Source organism: Camelus ferus, chromosome 35 (genome assembly GCF_009834535.1).
Source record: "Camelus ferus isolate YT-003-E chromosome 35, BCGSAC_Cfer_1.0, whole genome shotgun sequence".
Taxonomy (NCBI): Eukaryota; Metazoa; Chordata; class Mammalia; order Artiodactyla; family Camelidae; genus Camelus; species Camelus ferus.
In genome coordinates, this window is record NC_045730.1 from 6,452,067 (window position 1) to 6,469,248 (window position 17,182).

A 17,182-nucleotide genomic window follows, 5' to 3' on the forward strand; every position below is an offset into this window, starting at 1 on the left:
TGGCAGAACATTCAGTGTAGATCATGCATTTCAGGCATATGATGCAAATGCTTTTTGGCTCTTGATTACAGGCAATTTCTGAGGCCCTAGTACACTTCCAAGTAATTCATTGTATTTGCTTTCTGCACTGAGTCCCTTGGACTGATTAAAGAAAATCTTCCCAAAGCGTCTCTCTTACTTGCCGTATGACTTTGCTGTTTCTCACATGGCTGATGTGATCCTCTGTTCCTGCACTGAGTTTTGTGAAGATTAGTGATCTCCATTTCCTGGACACTTCTCAGAGTTAACATGCTTGTACAATGTGCTCAAATTGGCCAGGGTGTGGTCCAGCCAATGCTTTAAGCTGCTTTCATGTTGGATGATGTAGTGAACCACAGGCTCCTCCACACACTCTGATTCGACCAATACACCAGCCAAAAGATTAATCATATTAGGGGTGGTTCAGTTGTAAAGACAGAGGTTTTCTTGGTTATATGGAAAATCCAAAGTTTCATTGTATACTTGGAAGTATGTGTTTTTATTGGCAACAATATTCCTAGGAAGATAGTAATGGAACAGTGATAGAAAATATATGTATTCAAAGGATAGACATGAAGCATATTTTCATATTTTATACGAGGGTAAAGGTATCTCCATCAGTTGTTATTAATTTGAATGCAACATTCGTATGAATGATGAAGAAGGTAGATGTGCTTAATTGACTATTTTTTCTATCATCTGATCAAGACTTATGTTCTGCTGATTGGATGCTGGCTAGAACATCTAGGTGACTCTAGTTAAATTTACTGGAGTAACTCTTTGTAGAAAAAAGATTTGAATACATTCAACAAATCTTTTCTTCCCCTAAGCACTTATGTCTGTCCCTCAGCAGACTTACTATAACTTATATAATGATTCAGTGAATTATTATTATTATTATTACAACTACTACTGCTATGAAGAATCTTAAAGGTCATTTTACTCAGTCTACAGGAGTTAAATCCACTGAATCCAGTAATTTCAACATTTTTAAAAAATTCTTTTGGTCAGTCAAGACTTTGTAACCATCAAATTTCTTTTTGACCAGAACATTTGATTTATTATTTTCTAGCAAAATTACTAAATCTATAGAGCTTTAAGCTAATTTGTTTTACCATATGAGAGTTAGCTAATATTTGTAAATCTTCTAAACATTTTAATTTTATCCCTCTCTGAATTGCTCTAACCTTTATATCATAAAAAATTGATTTTGAGGTGGGAAGCCCCATAAAAAGACAGGCAGGACCCCCAGGCAGGGCCACTACTCTCCTGCCAGCACCACCCGGTTCCCTGGCCCAGAGGCTCTGTATCACTTTTTGCCTCTGAAATGGCTTACTTACCCCTAAGATTCTATTGGTTCCCTGAGCTCGCTTCTGATTGGCTATTTTCCTCACAGCTGATTGGTTATTTATCTCCCTCCTGATTGGCTATTTTCCTCACAGCTGAGTGGTTATTTCTCTCCCTCCTGATTGGTCATTTCTCTCCCTCCTGATTGGTCCACTTCTACAAAGCTTGTTCCTAATTAGTCAACTTTGTTATACCTCATTTGCATATTATGTTGCAAAGTGTAAACCGGCAGCCTATAAAAGCTGGTGTAAACCTACAGCCAGGGTCCAGAGCTTGGAGTGTTAACTTCTTTGGGCCCGCTGACATAATAAACCTGAGTTCTCCAACTCTGAGTGCTTCTGTCGCCCTGATCTAGGTTGCTGTCACAACTGAGCTGTAACACTGAGCTATAACATGGAGCTGTGACACATTTTTTTTATGCAACAATTTTATAAGTTCAAGTTTTATTTTTAAGGATTTTTTTGGAGGGGGAGCTGAGAATATCTCACACATTGTTTCCTTACTTTGTGCATCAGTAAGATTTGACCACTTTCTGTAGGAACACTAAAGACTAGATGTTTATTAGCAGACTATTAGAAAAAAAGACATTTATCCTTATCTTATTCAGAGAATGAAGTTTTTTTTTAAACAGTAAAATATTCCAAGTTTTTGTTTAACTTGGTGGTTAAGTTCTGGTAATCAGATTAGTGGTGAAATCTGCTTTGGTGATAATTAACACCCTTTCCTCCCTACTCTCCCCAAATATGAAGAAAGTTTAGACTGAAATTCATCCCAAGAGGTAGAAGACAGCGGCCCCAAGGAAAAAGCAATTTGAGTCTTCATGTCAGTCCTGCTCCCTTAACTGTTTATTCACTTTGTGGCCTGAGAAAGCATTGCCTAGATTTGTAAAAATATATGGAAAATAATTCTACCTCCAGTTCAGTGTCCTATTGGCTATTTTTCTCATTTTGAGGCTGCATAGAATGATTTGAGGGCTTCCCAGTATACTTCACATTGCTTGAAAACAGATTTAAGTTTCCCTACAAGACTGAATCTCCAATTCTCCATCAAACAGAGCCGTGTGCCCTTAAAGATCTTCAAGGTGTTTCAATATGCACACGTGTATCTGAGGCACCTTTTAGTTGGACATGATAGCAATTGAAATTGAAGATTTATGGTTATGGTGTGATTTGATGGAAATACTGGTGTAACAGCAGCTTGCTGACTACTTGGCAAAGATACCAACCCAAACTATACTTTTAATGTCAGTATGTATTCCTTCTTGGTGTAGCTCTTTGACAAGCACAGTCTCGTGTTTTAGAGACAAGTCCAAATCCCCCAAACCATATCAGTCATGAAGACACAGGTAAACTTATCTGTGAATTATGCGCTTATGGGATACCCATTTTGTAGCTCATTTGGACAAGTTGTTGAAAATGAAAAACTGGCTCGTTATGGCCATAATGGATGCTTTTGTGATGCCCGCCTATTTTTATAGATTGGATGTGTCTTCACCTAAGTGTTAATCCACCAAAAAATAGCTGAAAATCATATTAGGAAATAAAGTTCTCTTATCTGCCTCCAGCTCTGGTGGGGAACTCTTTGCCCAAATTATAATCTTTTTATTGATTTTTGAAATCTCATCAGCAAATCTGAAGCTTGGTACACAACCGACACTCAATAAATTTTTGTGACATGGAAATAAAGTAACCTAAATATAAAAGAGTTTCAAGTCACAGTACCTGCTGCTTTTGTTTTATCGAGCCCAGTCTTGAAGCCAGGGGTCGCGTGGACTTTGTGAAACTGTAAAAGGTCAACACTATGAGCAATTCAGAGAAAACCCTTGTCTGCAGCCTCACCCAGTGGGTGGAGTCGCCACTCTGAAGAATTAACAACCCAAGGTTTAAGCCAAATTGCTATTAAGAGACAGCAAATCTAGGAGCTTAGCAGTGAGCACAGATGGACCATTCCTTAGATTTACAGTGCAGTCCACGACACCTGTAAAAGGTTACAGACAGAATGGTTTGTAGAGGAACCAACTGTAGCTTAAATGTGCCTCATTTCAGGACGGGCTTTCCTGGCCCCAAGTTTAAGGAGCTGTGTCTGTTTACATATACATATATATAATGTGTGTGTGTGTGTGTGTGTATGTTTGTGCAGTGGAGTTCTGAGCTATTAAAAGTTTGTTATGCTTCCTGATTAAATCCCATCCACCCAACTGGAGATGCACTACAATTTTTACAGCATCATTAAAATCTTCCTCTTGTCTCCTGTGCTCCCTTGTCACTCCCCATCCCTGTACCCTCTGTCAGTGCAGCAATAACTTAAAGTGATTTCTTCCTTTTCATTTCCCTCCATCCGCACTTGGAAAATTTTTCTAATTTGGGGGGGATTTGGGTTAAAGCGTGATGAAGAGACTAGGACTATCTCAGTATTTTAGCAGGGAACTTAAAATCTCATTTAGCTGTGAAGGATGAAGAGGAAAGGGAGTTCTAAAAGCTAGGATGCTTGGTTGAACTTTCTGGAGCCAAGAGCTCCTTGTTCTGTACTCTTCCTTCCCTATTTCTCTTAGTCTGATTGCTGTGCTGGCCCCTTTAAGTGCTGTTCCCCCTCCTTCACCTTATCTTCCTAGACTTTTCTAATCCTGGAGTCATTCTTTCTGCATCTAAGCGCTGGATCTACTTCTTGTTGGCTGTGTGACCTCGAACCAGTTACTTCACCTCTCTGTGCTTCAGTTTGCTTATCTGTAAAATAAGCCAACATCAGGGAGGGAGTAATCATAGTACCTATTTGCCAGGGTTGCACAAGATTTAAATGAGTGACTTCACATATAGCATGCTTACAAATGCTGCATAGTAATTCCTACCAGCTTGTTCTTTTTAATTTATTTCCTGAACTTCACATAAAATCATTTGAGAATAAGGATCTGTGTCTTAAAAAGTTTGAAAACCTCTGCTCAAGCCCCCTCCCTTGTGTTATGTGTCTAATTATATTGGCTCCTCTGCCTCTTGGACTATGAGGTTTGCTCCTTCTTCCTCCAGCCATCATTTGAATGAAGGCTTTTCCTAAAGGTCTGCACCCAGATTTCAAGCTTCCTCTTCCACTTTGGGATTTTTATTTGTTTCCATGGCTACAAATCTCATCACCATGCAGGCATGTTTCTGTTTTTATCCAAATATGTTTTGTAAAAATACCATAAGCAAAATCCTTTTAATCCCTCCAATTAAAAGACTACAAAGCAGAATGGTAACTATATATTGGGAACAATGCTGTGGCCCTCAAGATGACTTCAGCGATAGAGCGGACTCCTATGGAGAAGTTTTAACAAGAGATTTTGGTAATTGACTCTTATGAATGCCAACGGAGAAAATAACTTCAAAAGGAATGCTCATTGTGCAGAATCCTAGATCTTCAAATTATGAAACAGCTTTTGATTTCCTTACATCCCCCTCCTGGGAGGCATGAATTACTCTGCATTTTTCTGATGACACAGTTACCAGTGTCCATTTGCCCCGCTCACATGAGCCGGTAATAACTATTAAGGGTTTAATCGTGCACTTATGCAGCATTAAGGCAAACAAAGAAAAGGGCAGAGATTAAACAATAAGGACAACAGAAACAAAATACTAAAACACGTCATAAGTGGTTTGGCAGCCAAGAGGAGAGTGGTAATCTTTTCACCCTTTTAAGGCACATCTTTCATATTTTCTTTACACACCCACCAGTTTCAAACTTACTGTTTCTCCTCTGTACTTCCCATAGTCTTACAGTCTTGATGGGCACACTTAACGGACATCATCCAAAATTTACAAACATTATATATTTTTTATAATGTGACTTTGTCTACTCTTGTAAACATAAAGACTGCTAATATGTACTGAATTCATATTCTGAGCCAAGCACTGGGCTAGATGTTTTTATACAATTTCATTTAATCTTCTCCATAACCCTAGTGGGGTATACAACTTTTATGTCCATTTTACAGGTAAGGAACTTGAATCTCAGAGAACTTAAGAGCCTATGACAGGCTCTGGTTACAGTTCACAAGGGGTGAAGCCAAAATTTCAATTCAAATCTTACTAAAAGTCATTTTTCTGAATGACATCTCTATGCTGTTGTCATAGTCTACTGGGGCCACTGTGACAAAATTCCACAGACAGGAATTTAAAACAGCATAAATTTCTTGCTCACAGTTTGGGAGGCTGGAAGTCAGATTAGGGGGTCAACATGGGTGGATTCTGGTGAGAGCTCCCTTCTGGGCTACAGACTGCAAACTTCTCATTGGAAGGGTTGAGAGAGCTCTCTGGGGCCTCCTTTATAAGGGCCCTAATCCTATTCATGAGGGCCCCACCCTCATGACCTAATTATCTCCCAAAGGCCCCATCTCCAAAACCATCACTTCAGCTGTGAGGATTTCAACATGTGAATTCTGGGGTAGGGGAGGTACACAAATATTCAGACCATAGCAACTGTTCCTCCAATTTATATCAGTTAACAATGTTCAACAACACATCTGTCAGCTTAAAAATCAGTCCCAAAAGTGGGCACAGGGAAGGAAGGAAGAGAAGCAAAATGCTGAATTATGCATAATTTAGAAACTCAGCCCTTGATTTTCAAAAGTTGTCAAAAGTTGACAAAATCCCACAGATTATTCAGCATGCCTACACTCTTCAGTTTCAGTTGAGTTAATCTAAACCGTGTGCTCTGAATATCTGTAGACATTCACGATAATTGACACAGACACAGATACCCTGATGACTATGTACATGTGTATCTGACTCTGTAACTGGAACCAGGTGGCCCCAAACCTGTGTGCTGTCTGGTCAGGGACCCAAGATGCTCCATCAAGCCCAGCCACATGAGGCGAGGCATCTGCCACAGCATCTCAGTTTCATGCTTGACACTGACCATCACTGCTGTCCAACAGGAGCCACAGCCACTGCACAGAATCCATGGCCAAGTCCCCAAAGGACTCCTAAGATTAAAAAAATCTCCTCTGACAGAATGAAGACTGACACAAATCTATAAAGGATCTGAGGAGGGCCTGAGACCCCCCGGTAATAAATAGGTTCATATTTTATTCATACCTACATGAGGTTCCAGAACTCAATCTTTGGCCATATCAGTATCTCATGTAAATATATACACAAAAATATAAATATATACCTCAAATCATATCTAAATATAAGATTTGAAGTGAAACATTCAAGAAGAGCTTCATTCATTGGGTCCCCTGCTCTCTCTGGACACGAGGTTTCTGAGAAAGCATGCTTTGAAATGTTTTTTAGCCCATGCATGGAAGGGTCCCTTTTCAACTGGAAAGCACTATATTGATAAATAATATCTGCCTTACACTCAAAGGTAGTCTCCTTAGACTAGATTCATTAAAATAAAGGGCTCATCCCTGGGTTTCATTGAGAAGTAATATTTATGTGTTAATCCTAGACACCATTTTCTTTTGAATGCACTGGGGAATATTTAAGAGAAAATATTTAATTGGACAGAAGTCTTGCTTTCTCTATAGTCAAGTTTCAGGGTCATTAAGACACTGAGCATCTTGGTAGAAGGGGCTTAGGCATCAGGGCACTTGAAATGTGATTTTTGTTAATGCTGCTGCACCTCACTGCATCCATTTGTCCAATCTTACCATTAACTTGAAATCAACTACAAGGATTTTTTAAAGTATGACACACTAGTCTTAAAGTTAATTATAATTACCACATAATATCAAAATAACAAACCATCACAATAAAATGTTCTCTTGACTGTTAGTGTTGATTTTGACTTTGTCACATTTGTGCCTGCCTGGAAAGGATATGCAAGTATGGTTTATCATTATTACTCAATAAACCCAAAGTTTTGAGTACTTTTTCCACAGTACACTAACGTGTGCCATTTGTGTTTACTTTCTAGAAGCTTTTGGTATTGAAGACAAATAGAAAGTCTATTCTCAAGGCTTATTTAAAAATAATCCTGTGGTTCAGAATGGTATTGCCAAATATACCATCATTCAGAGTTCAACGTGGATTACAATGTGCTGAATGTCCACATACAAATTCTCTAAGTCATTGGATCCCTTGTTTTCTTAGATTAAATCATCCATGTCTGACATTTACATTACTGGAGACATGTGTCATTCTATCCTTGATTAACACACTCAAGAAACTCAGATATGGTTCTCCAACCAATCTCCCCCAAAAGATTAAGTTTTATAAGCTCCTAATCTGAAAAGATGTTCTAGGGTAACCAAAATGGTGACTGCAACATGGGGAGGGTTGGGGCACAGTTTTGGTGTGTTGGTAGTTGCTGAGGTTTGAAAAGAGGGGGACTCTTGCATGAGCTTTGAGGAACCACTGTATTTCCATGAGCCTAGGAGGAAGAAGTACCAGTGAAATGGATCTGAGAGAAGCTAGAGGACATCTGCACAAGTGAGGCTGAAAACCCTCATCCCCAAATCCCTTGCCATCACTGCACCTCTCAAGGCTCTACTTCAACCAAGAGGAAAGATGGGAAGAGATGGGAAATGCTCAAGAGGAAGAAGAAAGACAACTGTGGCTTTGGCGGTCCTCTCTTCTGATAAATGGGTAAACGATTAACTCATGAGTATACACACACAGAGATGCTGGGCAAGGAGCCCACCAGGAGAACTTCAGGCTCTTTAAAACAGGAATTTGAGAAGTGGCTAGAGAGGACATGTGCCCCACCCTCTAGGCTCCTAGTTGTTTTGTCACACAGAACTGTCTGACATCCTGCAACACCTACGTTTTCTACAGTAGCAACTGGGGCTCCTCCTGCACAGATTGCAGCCTACCTCCTGCAGCAAAGCAGACCCAAATCCCATGCACTCCATGTTCCCAGAAAGAACACCAAGCCATGTGTGCAAATCTGAGACAAAGGCAGAGTGAGTGGATGGCTCTGGAACTATAATCTAACCCCCCCCCCCCAAAAAAAAAGTGAAAATGTTTCCTAAATTCCTCTTTCAAAGCAAACATTATAATGAAGGTGTGAATTTGGTATTGCTAGCTTTGTTGTTGTTGTTTTCTGTGGTTTCTCTTTTTTCTTTTTTAACAGGAATCCTTTAAATTGGAATCCTTTCTCAAGTTCCAAAATTCCTTGCTTTCTCACCAAGCTGAATTCTTTTAGCCTCTGCACCCAGGACACCAGAATGGGGCAGTGACAGTGCTTTTCATGAAGCACTTTCAGCAGGTCATTATCAGCTCCCTCAGCCATTCTAGCTAGCATCATGGTGGCACTGTGCATTTCTTGCATGTCCTTGGCCTGACCTGGTCCCTGCACAAGTCTTCTGAATGAGGATTCAACTACGTGATGGCCCTTGTGCACCCTCCTTCCCCACTTCTATGTTAGGTTGTTAGCTTTGGGTCTTCAGATCTTCAGATTTTCCATGGATAGTCTTTAAGAGGCTTGCACAAGTCTTGAATTTCTACGAATAACTGTGTGTGAATGTGAATTTTCATGGCGAGCTGTCCATGGTTTTCATCAGTTTAAGAGCTAATGACCCAGTAGGTCAATGCTTCCAAATGCTCTGCCCTGTACACTAGCATGTTTGGACATTGTTCTTTCTGCTTTTAGCTCAAGGGAAAAGTACATGCTATCTTGGGGTAGTCCTCCAGATAGCAAAGCAGGACAACCAGCCCATCTTCTGAAATCTCTTCTAACTGGAAGACTTCATAACTTCCTTCAGGGGGGAGGATGGAGTTTTTCTAGTTGTCCCAGAGTTCTAAGAATTAAGGGCTGAGAGAATTCCTAAGAGAACTAACTTGGTACCCAGTACTCTTCCAGTAAATGTCTAGAGTTCTTAAGCGAAACTGCATCTTTCTTTTCTTCCTACCTAGTGACCCTTGGTGCTCATCATTTGGGAATTTGTAGCGCCATCATTTAGATCAGTCTTGAATGGCTGTTTCCTATTAGAGGAGGGAAATTCTCTCCCCCTTTCCCCAGATGCCTGCTCTCTTCCCTTGTTTTGGCCTTCTCTGATTCTGGGTATTTCCCCTAGCTTATCCCTTCCAGTGGAGACTTCTGATGGGATGGCCAAGCAAGCACTGTATGACCTTTCAGGGAAGCTGCAGTCAGTTAAATAACAGTGAGCAAGACAAGGAATGCTTGCCACTTACATTTGCTTCTTTGGGTTTGGATTTTATGGAGGAATAAGTCTCTATTCTCTTCTAAAAATAAGAACTTCCACCTGCAAACCTATTTAGAGTATCCAGGTTGTTTCTTTTCATATTATGTAATGCCAAGGCTGGGCACAGATGGGCTGGAACCTAAACTCAGTGTCTTTCCAGTGGGTGCCCACCAGCCTAGACTCCCACAGGTGTCTCAGATTCACTCACATACAACTCATCATTTTTCCTTTTAAATGCTTTTCCTGCAATATTATTTATATGAGTTAGAAGCAGTCTACTCAGTAATTCAGGCTAGAAAGCCTAGAGATTTCTCTTGAGTCTTCCTTCTCCTTGGAGTCCCCCATTCAGTCAGTTTCTTTATTTTTCCAATGTTAAGTCCCAAATATTTATCAAGTCTATCCTCTCATCTCCATTTTAACTACTATTGCCCATTTCAGGCTTCTCTGTGATCATCTCTCAACTGAGCCTCTTTATCTGGGTCCCAGCTGCTCCTTAAAATCTACAATAATGATAATAATAAAGTAGTGCTGGCTAGCACTTAATGAGCATTCATCATAAGTTTAGACTTTGTTGAAGTGATTTGTATGCCTTATCTCATGTAATCCTCACTATAACCCTATGCAGTAAGCATTTGGTATTTTTATTGCCACTTGAAAGATGGGAAAACTGAGGCTTGAAGAGGTCAAAGAACTTTCTCAAAGTCACATATTTAGAATGTGGTAGAGACAAGACACAAATTCTGGTCTTTCTGTCTTCAAGAATGAGTTTTTATGACAAAATCATAGTTTTCTAGTTGGCTTATTTAAAATTAAAACAAAATATAAATATGACGAGCCCACAGCTAGCATCATATTCAGTGGTGAAATGATGAAAGCTTTTCCTCTAAGATCAGGAATAAGAGAAGGATGCCCACTCTTGCCACTTTTATTTGACATAGTATTGGAAGTCCTAGTTATAGCAATCAGACAAGAAAAAGAAAAAAAAAAAAAAAAAAAAAAAAAAAAAAAAGACATCCAAATCAGAAAAGAAGTAAAACTGTCACTATTTGCTGATGACATGACATCATTTATCTAACATCTAAAGATTGTTAGAACTAACAAATGAATTAAATGAAGTTGCAGGAAATAAAATCAATATGCAAAGATTTGTTGAATTTCTATACACTAATAACAAACTATCAGAATCCCATTTACAACTGCATTAAAAATAATCAAATATCTAGGAAAAAAATTTAACTAAGGAGGTGAAAGACCAATACATTGAAAATTATAAGATATTGATGAAAGAAATTGAAAAAGACACACACACAAAATGGCAAGATATTCAGTGTTCATGGATTGAAAGAATCAATATTGTTAAAATGTCCATACTATCCAAAGCAAGCTACAGATTCAATGCAATCCCTATCAAAATACCAATGGCATTTTTCACATAAATAAAATAAACAATCCTAACATTTGTATGGAAACACGAAAGACCCTGAATAGCCAAAGCAATCCTGAGGAAGAACAAAAAAGCTGGAGGCATTGCATACCCTGATTTCAAACTATATTACAAAGCTATAGTAATCAAAACAGTATGGCACTGGTGTAAAAACAAACATGTAAATCAAGGGAATGGAATAGAGACTCAGAAATAAGCCCAGGCATATATGGCAAATTAATTTTCAATAATGGACCCAAGACTATACAATGTGGGGAGGGGAAGGATGGTATTTTCAGTAAGTAGTGTTGGGAAAACAGCTACATGCAAAAGAGTGTATCTTACACCATAAACAAAAATTAATTCAAAATGCATTAAATACTTCAATATAAGGCCTGAAACCATATAACTCCTAGAAGAAAACATAGGCAGTAAGCTCTTTGACATCTGTCTCAGTGATGATTTTTGTATTTGACATCAAAAGCAAAGGAAAAAAAAAAAAAAAACAACTGGGACTATATCAAACAGTGGTTATTTTAAGCCACCAAGATTTGGGTGGTTTGTTACACAGCAAAAGCCAGCTGATACACCTGTCCCCTCTCCCACCTTCACCTCTCACCACTCCTTGCCTGCCACTCACTGTCTAACAATGGAATTCTGCTTGTCAGCCTGTGATTCTTGTCTCTTTGCCTACTTACTTGTGCTGAGTTTCCTGCTGGGAATGCATTTCCTCTCAGCCTTGTTAACTTTGACTCATCCTTTCCTACTTTGTTTAGATTTTATCTCCTTACTCGTTCCTTGACACTTCTCTCCTAATTTCCCTATGGCCCTTCAGGCTAGATTAGGTAGGCACCACTTCTAAACATTCTCAAAAATCCCTGTCACCATGCTTCCAAATAGATTTACAATGGCCTGTTTATGAGTCTGCTAGCTGTTGGGATTTATGAAGACACAGTGTGTGCTTTATTCTGCCTTCTACCTTTGCCAACATCTAACAGAGGGGCCGGTACTCAGTAGTAGCGAGTAAAACTTGTAAAGCCAATGAATGAAGGAAAGAGGGAGACAAGACAGAGGGCAGCCTTAGCTAACTAGGGCAAAACCCCCACACCAGTAGATACTGGTTTGTGTTGACACTCTTTCATTCAACTTTTATGTGTCTTTATCTTACCTTGGCAAGATATGAACTCAGCAAAAACAAAAACAAAACAAAACAGAAAAATTGTAGACAAAGAGCATGTGAGTAGTCAGCAGAGCGGACACCTCAGGGACTTCAATCGTCTGGTTTGGGTGATGGTAGAGAAGGGGGGAAAGTAGCTAAATTAAACCCACCAAATTAGGTCTGAGGGAGGTCATTTAACTTGTTCAAGTGTTCAAAATGGACATCTGAATCCACTTTCTAACAGGTTCCCTATAGCTGAGCAGGAAAGAGAAAAGAGATTTTTTTTTCCTCTCCTCTCTCCATCCCAAACCTGGTAGTGCCATCATAAAACTCACCACAGACAGAGTTGATAAACTGACAGATAGTATCAAATGTCAGGCAAGGTTTGTTTCCATCCCCAGGCTCTTGGGAACAGCACGCGAACAGATTGTTCCTGCCACAGTATCTCATTATTTTAAGCAAATTGAATTTCTCATTGACTATGTTGAAAGGTTGTACGCTAGTTATAATTACCGGTTTTATTTAATTTCCTTTTATAAATAGGTCGGTACTCTGTACTTGAAAGTAGTATGTTGATTACTGACTTTTTTTTTCCCTTTTAGCCTCAGGGACTGTTTGGAGCAGAAACTGCTGACGGAGTGAATTTAATGAAACAAATACACATCCAATTATAAGAGGGAGTGTGTGTGTGAGGACATACACAGGTCCACAGGTAGCAAACCCACAATCAGCCAGAATCCTATGTCCGACCGTGAGTGCAGGAGAGGCTTTGTTACGATGCTGGGTTAGGTATGTTAGAACTGCTGGTGAAAGCCGGAACCCTGGTGGTGGGAGCCGAGAGGCAGGGCAGAATCCCCTCTTCAGAATTGTCTGCTCTACCTGACTGGCCCCGCATTTCCACTCATGGAAACCCTCTGCCCTAGTGAAAAATCAGCTTCCCGGAAAAGTGCAAATAATTTAATCTGGGAAGGAGAAGAGAGCCAACCACCAATTCCACCACAATATTTAATGAAAAATGCTTTTTAAAATTTTTTTCTGGTTATAAGAATAATGCATTTTTTGTCAGAATATTTAGAAAATGAAGAAATGCAAGGGAGAAAAAAATCATAAAAATTATCTATAACCCTACTACCCAGAAATAACTACTAAAATTTTCCTATACTTAAACAAATTATGTAAATATGTTTACATACACATACATGTGCTCATAAGCACAACTTTCTTTTGTCATTAATATGAATATACTGAAGCATATCCCTATGTTATATAACTTTCAAAAATATAACTTTTAATGATTAGATATTATTCCACAGTGTGGGTAGACTGTGATATCTTTATAACCATCCCATGATTATTGTTTCATGTCTCTTTTCATTTATCACTTCTGGTATTATAAATAACACAATATTGAATGTTCCTACAATGAATTATTCTGCATTCACTAATCGTTTTGGGTAAATTCAAAGAAATAAAATTCATGGGTAAGGAAGTTTGAGCTCTTTTAGTTCTTAATACATTGATTTTTTAGAAATATTGTATCAGTTTATACTCAAAGGTACAAGAGACTGCATGTCTTACCCTACACTTGTGAACACTAGGTATGAAATAGTCTAAGATATCATCACCGTGATAAATGAAAAGGTCTATTGTTCTAACTTTCATTTCTTTTGTTCCTAGTAGGGATAAACAACTTTGTCTATGACAGCAATGTAATGAATGTGTTTTGCCCTAGTAAGGGAATAGGGTTTGAAACAATGGGACACAGACCTACATTCTGATGGAAAAAGAGAAAGGTGCAGAGTTTAGATACAGTGGCACAAAAGAATCAACTTTGGCTATAATGGCTTATCAAGAGGCCGTGCCTTGGTATTTTCAAAACTCTGCACACACAGGCACACACAGAAAGAGGTGAGATTCCAGGAGAGAGTGAAGGTGGGGCTCCTTCAGGGCTGGGGGTAGTAACAGTGCAGGGGTGTTACCAGAGAGAATCAGATAGTCAATAACCAATCAGATAGTCAATATAATGAAAAAGAATATATACGTATGTATAGCTGAATCACTGTGCTGTACACCAGAAACTAACACGACATTGTAGATCAAATGTACTTCAATAGGAAAAAAAAGAGAGAGAGACAATTAGAAATGAAAATAGCTTAGCACTAGTCTGCCTTCCCTTGTATCACTGACTCTGGATTTGGGGCCGATAACTCTTCCTTTTATTCTGTAACTTACTCTCCAGTTGGGGATGATGATCCAGCTTGTAAATTGTTCTGGTTCCTGGTTTTTCTTGCTCCGGGGTGGCTTTTAGAAACTTCCTTGCTCCTAACCATTTCTATAAAGGTTGACCAGTAATGGCTAAAATGGAGAGTTGGGGATTATCTGTGGATTCCAAGTAGCCAATCTGGGTTTGGGGTGGGTACAGCTCAGTGGGAGAGCGCATGCTTGGTGTGCACGAGGTCCTGGGTTCAATTCCCAGTCCCTCCATGTAGGGGAAAAAAAACCTGTCTAACCAAAAAGCTAATCTTTTCTTGATCCCTGTGGCCACAAACAGACAGCAGATTAACCTTCAGAAACTTTTTCTTCCCATTCCTCCAGCCCTAAATAGAGTTTCTAGAAGGATGTGTGTGTGTGTGTGTGTGTGTGTGTGTGTGTATGCGTGTCTCTCTTGTGTGTTACACTTTGGGTCAAACAGCATTTTTAATTGTCATTGAGGTGAACATACATCTGCTACAGTGCCGTCATTCATGCTCACCTCCAGGGATGTGGAAGGGTCCCCAAGCTGCCCATGAAGAGACCTGCACTCAGCCGCATCTAATTTTCCTGCCACAGTTGAAAAGGTGCCCAGCCAGAGGTGGGGCATCTCAAACCCACTTCTTTTAAAGTCCTAAGGACATGGCTTCTGATGTCTGAGGGAGGTCAAGGGCTTTGGCCAGTGTTATAGAAGCAGCATGATGTGGAGAAAAGAATATACAACTCTGGGTCAGGAAACCTGCATTGCAGTCCTGCTCTCTGCCACCGACTGGCTAAATGAGTTTTGAGAACTCACCCAATTTCTCTGGGTCTTGAGTTTTTTTCCCCCCCTTCACATGAACAAGGAAGACAGTGAGTTGTGTCCCCTGGTGTGGTGGAAAGGACACATTCCTGTCCCCAGCTGGGCCAGGCCTGGCAGTCATCATGGAGTGTTCTCCAGCCTTGGTTTCATATTCTATCAAACGGGAGTTAACAACATTAGCCACAGCTACCTAACACAAGAAAGGTGTAGGAGTGCAGTAAGTCAGTGTGCATGAAATCACTAGGGACAATGTAACTAATGAACATGAAAGCACCAGGGGGAGTTTTAGCTGACATTTCACTGTAAGGAGGTAGAGCTCTGCTAATATCACCATCCACACCAGAATGGGGTACATGGCGGGGTCTGTTTCAGAATCAGGTGATTAAGCCTGGAGTATCCTGAGGACAGACCGAGGGTTCCCGGTTCCACTAACATTGCTCTGCTTTTTTTAATCCATGACTCCTTGTGATAAAAATATGTCTCATGTACTTCTTCAAGGCTGTTTGAAATGTCAAAATATATTCATCATCAAGACCAAACTTAAGTCATCTACAACCCCTCAAAGAGCTGCCCCTTTCTAGTCCCTCTCACCCCACCACTGTAGTGAGCACCACTGCTCTGCAGGAAATCCTAAGATGTCAGCCACAGTTCCTCCAGATGGTTTTGAAGTTCTGGGGCTGGAGAGACCACACCCTTGGCTCAGAAATATGGGTTCCAAGCTCCATCACCAATTGTTTATGGCTGGTGTGAGACAGGAGAACTATTTCCTATCCTGGAATGTTCAAGGCTGCCTCAAGGGAATATTTTGACTTGTCTTATAACCATTTTCATTGCACAGTTAAGAATCAGCCTTAAAGTGAATAGAAAAGGCCATAGCCAACCTCCGGTTCTGCTCACACTTTGGATTTTATTTCCATGATTCAGAGATGAGCAACTCCTTTCTTCCGGAGGTTCTCCTTCCTGTCCCCTGCATCAATCCATGGGAACATTTCAACCACAGACACTGAGAACAGGGAGGAACAGTAAAGACCCTTGAATTCACTAGCTGTTGTAGAAAATCCACATGGTTCCTTTGGGTATATGAGAACCACTTAAAGAACTTGTTAAAAAACCAGATGCCTGGGCCCTACTCCTTGGACATTCTGACTCAGTAGTGGTGGAGAGAGGTACAGAAATCTGCACCTCTGCAATCTGTTAAATCTGCATTTTAACAGATTCTAATGTAGAGAGAGACAAGGAATCCACTGATCAAGCCGACCTCTTAACTTCCAAGAAAAGGAAATTATGTGATTTGCCCAAGTTTGCACAGCTAGTTACTATCAATTAGAATAGGACTTAGAACTGCTGACTTCCAGTGGAACGGTTTTCCCTTGACATTGCATAACTTCTAGAATGGGGCATTGACTAGATCTTTGGGACCAACACCTCCCTAATTTGTGACTGACGATAAGTGGTAGGATTTAACACTTAGATTTAAGGACTAGAGTATTGCTTCAAATCAAAACAGGTGGAAGAGCACACAAACATAAACGTGTTGATTTCACCTGGGCAACATGCTTATGTAGATTTCCCTTGGTCTGAACTGGAGCCATCTCTGAGGGGAGTGAACTATGGCATTTTTTGTCATCTCACAGTATTTCAGAGAAAAAAAGAGAAAAAGTTCCCCAACTAGGTGGTAACTAGATTTTAAGAATAGAAAACCTATTTTCCCTGTTGCAAGGCTATGGTCCCAAGGGGGAAACAGAATATGTGTAAGGTGTGCCTGTTTCAGGAAAAGATTAAACAAAGACTGACCTGACTCGGAGCCGTTAGAGTGAAAACACTTGCCAGTGGAGAAGCTTAAAAGCATGCCGTATTTTTATTAGCATCCACTTCTTTTCTGAAAGGCTAATTGTAAAATTTATGGAGCTAATTATCTCTCTAGATTAATATTTATGAACATACAATAGCAAATGTGAGTTCTAAGTGTTGTATTAAGTGTTGGCTTTTCTCCCTTCGCACATACAAGCAAACAACAGATAGCTCAAGGTGATGTTAATATTCTCTCTAAAATGTATGTAA

The 17,182-nt window shown here is 39.8% G+C and overlaps 1 non-coding gene across 1 annotated transcript; it reads left to right on the forward strand.

Annotated features, from left to right (window-relative positions):
• Positions 1–14,479: 14,479 nt before the first annotated feature.
• On the forward strand, positions 14,480–14,553 carry TRNAT-GGU. Its single transcript has one exon. It is a non-coding gene; the product is annotated as a tRNA-Thr (tRNA).
• The last annotated feature ends 2,629 nt before the right edge of the window (positions 14,554–17,182 follow it).